The sequence below is a fragment of the Jatropha curcas genome, chromosome 1 (assembly GCF_041381405.1).
Source record: "Jatropha curcas cultivar XTBG-Jc1 chromosome 1, XTBG_Jcur_1.0, whole genome shotgun sequence".
NCBI lineage: Eukaryota > Viridiplantae > Streptophyta > Magnoliopsida > Malpighiales > Euphorbiaceae > Jatropha > Jatropha curcas.
In genome coordinates this window covers 19301001-19308877 of record NC_143151.1, presented here as the reverse complement: position 1 = coordinate 19308877, position 7877 = coordinate 19301001, and the positions used below count along the sequence as shown (strand labels likewise).

At 39.7% G+C, this 7877-nt stretch overlaps 1 pseudogene; it reads left to right on the top strand.

The window, feature by feature from the left end:
* The first annotated feature begins 231 nt into the window (after window positions 1-231).
* Window positions 232-1761, top strand: LOC149499100 (uncharacterized; annotated as a pseudogene).
* The last annotated feature ends 6116 nt before the right edge of the window (window positions 1762-7877 follow it).

Genomic DNA, 7877 nt, shown 5'->3' with positions numbered 1-7877 from the left:
CCTATTCCAGTTCGTCCCCCTATTGAGAAACTGAGGAAATATGTTGAGTTTCTGGGTAGAAAGGATGATGTGGCTTCTGCAGCAGAGTATTGGCTCTAGTCTGTGGAGAGGATATTGGAGCAGATGCAGTGCTCACCTATTGACAGTTTGGTTTGTGCCTCTTCCTTATTGAGAGAGGAAGCTTACCAGTGGTGGGATACTGTATCACGGACAGTTAGTGCTGAGCAGAGGGCTTGGGACTTCTTTCTTTCTGAGTTCAGACAGAAATATATTGGGGAGCTTTACATTGATCAACGTAAAGCCGAGTTTTTAGAGTTAAAACAGGGTAGAATGTCTGTGTCTGAATATGAAAGAGAATTCATTCGGTTGAGTAGGTATGCTACTGAGATGATTCCTACTGAGTCTGATAGATGCAAGCGCTTCAGGAAAGGCTTGCATGATGAATATCGCATGCATCTAGTTGCTCATCCTCATACATCATTGTCTTCCCTAGTAAAGGCAGCTTTAGAGCTTGAGGAAGTGAGGAATGAGCAGCAGGCTAAGAGGCAACGGAGTCAGCAGGGTCAACAAAAGAGGTTTCAGGGTATGGTATCTGGACAGACTTCTAGGGCTCAGTCTAGTAGTAAGAGGCATAGAGGTTCACCACAGACCTAGTCTAGACCGATTCAGAGACATGGACACGGTACTCATGGCAGAGTAGCTCCACAGACCACATCTGTTGCTAGTGGTGGAGGTGCTACATGGATTGATATTCCGACATGTACTCAGTGTGGAAAGAAGCATCCCGGGGTTTGTAGGAGATTTTCTAGGGCATGCTTTCGATGTGGGTCTACAGAGCATTTGCTTCGAGACTGCCCTATGACTTTGGCTAGTTCAGCTCCTCAGGTAGGGAGGTCAGCTCCCTTTATTCCGAGAGGTAGAGGCAGAGGCCGTGGTGATACAGGAGGTACTGGGAGTCAGAGGCCAGTTTCAGAGACAGTGGAAAAACTTGAGTCCAGAGCACCTGCTAGAGCGTATGCTATCCGGACTAGGGAGGAGCAAGATGCCCCAGACGTTATCATTGGTACATTCTCTCTCTTTGATATTTCTGTATATGCTTTGATTGATCCTGGCTCTACTCATTTATATTTATGCATACATGTGGGTAGATTGGGTAATATGCATGTTGATATATTAGAGCATGGTATTGAGGTTACTAATCCCTTGGGTCATAGTGTCATAGTTAATCGGGTGTATAGAGATTGTCCATTGGTAATTTATGGCCATGTGTTTCTGGGAGATCTAATAGAGTTGCCTTTCCGGGAGTTTGATGTGATCTTGGGTATGGATTGGTTATCTAGACATGGAGTTATGATTGATTGTAGAATTAAGAGGATTACACTCCAGACTTCATCTGGTGAGGAGATTGTAGTTGTGGGTGAGAGGTCGGATTACCTCTCTAATGTTATTTCTGCTTCTACTGCTAGAAGACTGATCCAGCATGGTTGTGAGGCCTACTTAGCTTGTGTACTTGCTCCAGAGTCAGAATCTCCTAGTGTCCATGATATGCCCACAGTATGTGATTTTCTGGATGTGTTTCCAGAGGAGTTGCCTGGTTTACCTCCTGAGAGAGAGGTTGAGTTTGGTATTGAGGTTATGCCTGGTACTGCACCGATATCCATTGCTCCGTATCGGATGGCCCCTGCTGAGTTGAAAGAGTTAAAGATACAGATTCAAGAGTTGCTTGATAAGGGTTTTATTCATCCTAGTGTATCTCCGTAGGGTGCTCCAGTATTGTTTGTAAAGAAGAAGGATGGATCACTTAGATTGTGTATTGATTACAGACAACTTAACAAAGTTACTGTGAAGAATCGGTATCCATTGCCTCGGATAGATGATTTGTTTGATCAGTTGAGAGGAGCTAGTGTATTCTCGAAGATAGATCTGAGATCAGGTTATCATCAGCTAAGGGTGAAGGCATCAGATGTACCTAAGACTGCTTTCAGGACACGCTACGGTCACTATGAGTTCTTGGTAATGCCGTTTGGTTTGACTAACGCTCCTGCAGTGTTCATGGATTTGATGAACCGGCTCTTTCATCCATACTTAGATCAGTTTGTGGTTGTGTTCATTGATGACATCTTGGTATATTCACGGACTAGAGAGGATCATGATCACCATTTGAGAATTGTACTTCAGATATTGAGAGAGAGACAGTTGTATGCTAAGCTGAGTAAGTGTGAATTCTGGTTGTCTGAGATTGCTTTCTTGGGTCACATTATTTCTGTTGAGGGTATTAGAGTTGATCCGAAGAAGATAGAGGCAGTGCTTGAATGGAAGCCACCGAAGAATGTTACAGAGATTCGGAGTTTCTTAGGATTGGCTGGTTATTATAGAAGATTTGTCAAGGGATTTTCTCTCATTGCGGCTCCTTTGACTAGACTTCTTCAAAAAGATGTCAGATTCGAGTGGAATGATAAATGTCAGAATAGTTTTGAGAAGCTTAAGACGATGCTTACTGAAGCTCCAGTGTTGACACAGCCAGTTTCGGGTAGACCGTATGATGTGTATAGTGATGCTTCGCATAATGGATTGGGTTGTGTGCTTATGCAGGAGGGTAAGGTAGTTGCTTATGCTTCTAGACAGCTTAAACCACACGAGAAGAACTACCCTACTCATGATTTGGAGTTAGCAGCTATAGTCTTCGCTTTGAAGATTTGGAGGCATTACTTCTATGGTGAGAAATGTCATCTGTATACGGATCATAAGAGTCTTAAGTATCTGCTTACTCAAAAGGAGCTTAATCTAAGACAGCGCAGATGGTTAGAGCTACTTAAGGACTATGACTTCACCATTGATTACCATCCGGGTAAGGCTAATGTGGTAGTAGATGCACTTAGTAGGAAGTCCTTGGTTGCTTTACGTGCTATGAATACTCGATTATCTGTAGCTAGTAATGGTGCACTCGTGGCAGAGCTTATGATTAGACCTAGTCTACTTCAGCAGATTCGAGATGCACAGAGGGATGATGAGACAATTGCCTTATGGAAAGTCCTAGTCAGAGATGGAAGGAAAAAGAGATTTATGATTAAAGATGACGACTGCTTATACTTTCGGGATCGGATTTGTGTGCCTAAAATTTCAGAATTGAGAAAGAGTATCTTAAAGGAAGCTCATAGTAGTCCCTATGCCATGCATCCTGGCAGTAATAAGATGTATCAAGATTTGAAATCACAGTATTGGTGGCCGGCGATGAAGAGGGATATCACAGATTATGTGTCGAGGTGTTTGACGTGCCAACAAGTGAAAGCAGAGCATCAGTTTCCTTCTGGTTTGTTACACCCTACTTCTATTCCAGAGTGGAAATGGGATAAGGTTACTATGGATTTTGTGACTGGATTGCCTTTAACTCCTAAAAAGCAAGATGCGGTATGGGTCATAGTTGACAGATTAACTAAGTCAGCACACTTTCTTCCTGTTAGGACCGACTTCCCCATGGAGCAATATGCAGAGCTGTATATAGATGAGATAGTGAGATTACATGGGGCCCTGGGTACTAAGCTGAATTTACTTCTAGATTTTGGAAGAAGCTACATGAGGCCCTGGGTACTAAGCTGAATTTCAGCACAGCTTTTCATCCTCAGACAGATGGTCAGTCAGAGCGGGTTATTCAGATTTTGGAGGATATGTTAAGAGCTTGTGCTATTGAGTTTGAGGGCAGTTGGGAGAAGTACATTCGACTTGTAGAATTGGCCTACAATAACAGCTATCAGTCGAGTATTCAGATGGCCCCTTTTGAAGCACTATATGGTAGGAGATGCAGGACTCCACTGTGTTGGTCAGAATTGAGTGAGGGCAAGATGGTAGGTCCGGATTTGATTCGGGATACAGAAGAAAAGGTCAGAATTATCAGAGATAGATTGAAAGCAGCTTCAGATCGTCAGAAATCTTATGCGGATTTGAAGAGGAAAGATATAGAGTATGCAGTGGGAGATAAGGTTTTCCTTAAGGTATCTCCGTGGAAAAAGATATTGAGATTTGGAAGAAAGGGGAAGCTTAGTCCTAGGTTCATTGGTCCATATGAGATCATTGAGCGTGTGGGTAGACTAGCTTTACCACCAGACCTGGATAGGATACATAATGTTTTCCACGTATCTATGTTGAGGAGGTATCGGTCCGACCCATCACATGTAATATCAGTGGAATCTGTGACTATAGAGCCAAATCTAACTTATGAGGAAGAACCAGTGAGGATACTTGCTAGGGAAATCAAGGAACTAAGGAATAAGAGAATTCCGTTGGTAAAGGTCTTTGGAGAAACCATAAGACCGAGGAAGCTACATGGGAAAGTGAAGATATTATGAGACAACAGCATCCTCAGTTATTTAGTTCAGGTGAATTTCGAGGACAAAATTCTTTAAGGGGGGAAGAGCTGTAACGCCCCATTTTTCCTGTGTTTCAATAGTAGTTTATCGGTCTGTGAATAGTACCACCGGTCCGGAAGTTGGTATTATTTTTGGTCCGAAAAAATTACTATTGATGTTTTATATTTTATTTAACATTTTTGGAGCATGTATGCATGGTTTTTATGGGTAGAAAGTAAGTAAGGAATATTTTTGGAGAATTTAGATAATTCGTGAATAGTGAATTATGGTGTTATATTAAGTAAGGAAATTTGAGCAATTATTTTTATGGAGGAAATTTGAGGAATTATTTTTATGGAATAAATTAGAGAGTTTTGTGGAGATAAATAATATTTTGAAGGAATTTCATCGGAGAATATTTGGAGAAAAGACCAAAACACCCTCCAGTTTGGAGAAAAGACCAAAATACCCCTAGTTCTTTATTAAAGGCAACCATCAATTATTGAGCACCAAATTTGTTCCTTCTTCCTATGCCTTACACGTTTCCTCCTCCTCCTCCTCCTCCTTCTTCTTCTTCTTCTTCATTTTTTTCAATTCCTACTTAGTAAACACCCATCCAACTTGATTTAAGTCATAAATCTTAGAGAGTGAAGCTAGAGAAGTAATATTTGGTGACTAATTTCAAGGAATTTGGTGATTTTCCTACTTGGGTCAAGTAAGTGATTTTATGATAATCTCATTATTTTTGGGTTTAGAGTTGTCTTTTAGCATATACATGCTTAATCATGCTCCAATTACTTCTTTTACTTGTTTTCTTTGTTTGATTTTGAGTTTCTTACATGTAGAGGGTGGAGAGCCTTCTAACAAAGATAAGGGCAAGACCAAAGCTTGAGAAGCTTTGATTAAAGCTTGTTAAAGCTTGTTTTGAAGGTTAGTGTTCATAAACACACTTACCTTACTCAAATTTTTGATTTTGTGCCTTTATGCTCTCATGTGTATATGTTGGGATTTTGTATGAAATGATTGATTTGTTGAATTTTGGTTGCAATAACATGCTCTTGGGTGATGTTTGATGAGTATTTATGTTGTGGTAGACATTTCTCCCTTGTATCTTTGTTGTTCATGTTCCTTTCATGGGTAAAGGAAGCTGAATTTGGGAAACACGTGTTTTTGAGTGAGATTAAGGACCATTTTTCTATCCTTTCTAGTTTCCATTTGTGTCTGAGTCCCTAATAAAAGTTGTAGGCCTATCTCTTAGCTTTCCAACCCATCCTCTTGTGTCCAATTTGGAGATATATAACTCAAGTTATGGCTGAAACACCCAAACAGACTCTGTTTGTGTCGGGCCACATGCATCACTGAATTGAGTGCCCATTTTGACCACTATAATGACAAGATTAGGTTCTGAGTTCTTCATAAAAGTTGTTTCCCTGTGTCTTGAGAATTCTCTCGTTCTATATTGATTTAATTTGAGTGTTTGGTCTAGTAGGAATTCAATAAACAATGGACTTGGTTCTGCTGAATCAGGTCTGGTCTGTTAGTCTATGTTTCTAGCTTTGTTTTGTTATCCTTCATATTGATCTGGGCTGTGGTCCCTTCATAACATTTGTATAATTTTGTCTTAGCTTTCTAATGACTCTAATTTCATTTAATTTGGAGACCCGTAACTCAAGTTATGTTTTAAAAACACAGCAAAGGTCAATGTTAATTTTATGCTGGAATTTTTCTATGTTAAGTCATTTTGTTTAAGTATGAGAATTTTTATGAATTACTTAAGTTTAAATTAAGTTTTTATTATGAGAAGACTAAAGAAAATGAATTTTATGAGAAATGTTTTTGGGCTCTAATATACTTGGTGTGGATTTGATGCATGATTTGATTTTATTATGTATGATGAGCGTGCTCGGCATTTGATGCCATTATGATAAGAAGCTATGATCATATGCTAGGCACGTGGGTGTCTTATGTTAGGGCGGACACGTTCTATATGTTATAAAAAGGTTGGCGACCTAAGGCCATTATGAATAAGCTATGAAAACTTATCTGCTTCTTTTTCTCCTAAGTGTATGTGAGCCCTTATAAAATATTTTTAAGGAAGTGAAATAAATGAGATCACATTATGTTAATAACTTTTAGTTTACCATAACGTATTTATGATATCAAATGAATTTTTAAAGCATGATGTGTTGGTGTACATATGTAATACATGTTCAAATTTAATGATTTTAAGTATATAAATGATTTTTAAGTATGTTGTCATCACAACATTGGTTTGTTGTGTTTATGAGCACCACTGAGTTTTATACTCAGCGCGTTGATTTCATCACGCGCAGGTTGGAGATTGTGCTTGCTGCTGAAAGACCTGAAGAGTAGCATCAGAGCTGAAGAGATATTTTGGTATTTAGTATTTTTTTTGTAACTAAGAATTATGGCATGTATAAGTATTACATTTTTGGAGACTGTATTATTTCATTTATAACTTAAGCATGTTATTGTAAATTATTTTGGTGTATATGTATTGGGAGATAAACTTGGACTTATTTAATGGATAGAACATTAGAAGTTGATATGTTTAAATGAATGTATTGAATTGATGAATATTAAAATGGTATTGAGGATATGAAATGATAGAAGTGTTATTGTGTTGATATTGGAGTTTGATGGGGGTTTGGAGTTTGAATTTGGGACTGCTTTGTATTCATATGTTTGGCGACTTCTATTTTTAGGGGAAACTCTTGCAGTTTTTCTGTAGGACTCTCCCAAATCATTTTCAAAACAAAATATTATTACTAGCTAAACTTGTGAATACTAAGCCACTTCTAATTCATAATACGATTGTATGATTGTATGATTTATATGTAGGTCAGGACGGTGCCTCCGGCACCGAATGTGGCATCCACCGTCGGGTCTTTCGGGATCGGGCGGCGGGTGTTACATTTAGTGGTATCAGAGCATAGGTTTAGGCGGTTCTAGGACTATATGCATATATAGGAATTTATCTATTTTGAAGTAAGAGTATGAGTAATATAAGTGAAATACATGCCATATTGATTTGGTTTGGAACTTCTCTCTGATGCGAACCTTTTGGTCTTTGTAGGAGTTGAGTGATGTCTCAACATCTGTCTGATGAGGAGGTGGATAGTTATGTCCCTCCTAGTGGTGGTATTCCTATTGGAGATGCCGCTAGTGGTGCTGTGGGTTCTGATGCGGAGCACGCCTCGAGGGTGGGGTAGGCTGCTGCAGGTCCTGCTGGGCCTAACCAGGATACGTTTGTTCAGCAGTTAGTTACTGCTTTGAGGCAGGCAGCAGGAGCTGTTCCCCAGGCTCCAGTTGCTCCAGCCCCTATTCCAGTTCGTCCCCCTATTGAGAAACTGAGGAAATATGGAGCTGTTGAGTTTCTGGGTAGAAAAGATTATGTGGCTTCTGCAGCAGAGTATTGGCTCTAGTCTGTGGAGAGGATATTGGAGCAGATGCAGTGCTCACTTATTGACAGTTTGGTTTGTGCCTCTTCCTTATTGAGAGAGGAAGCTTACC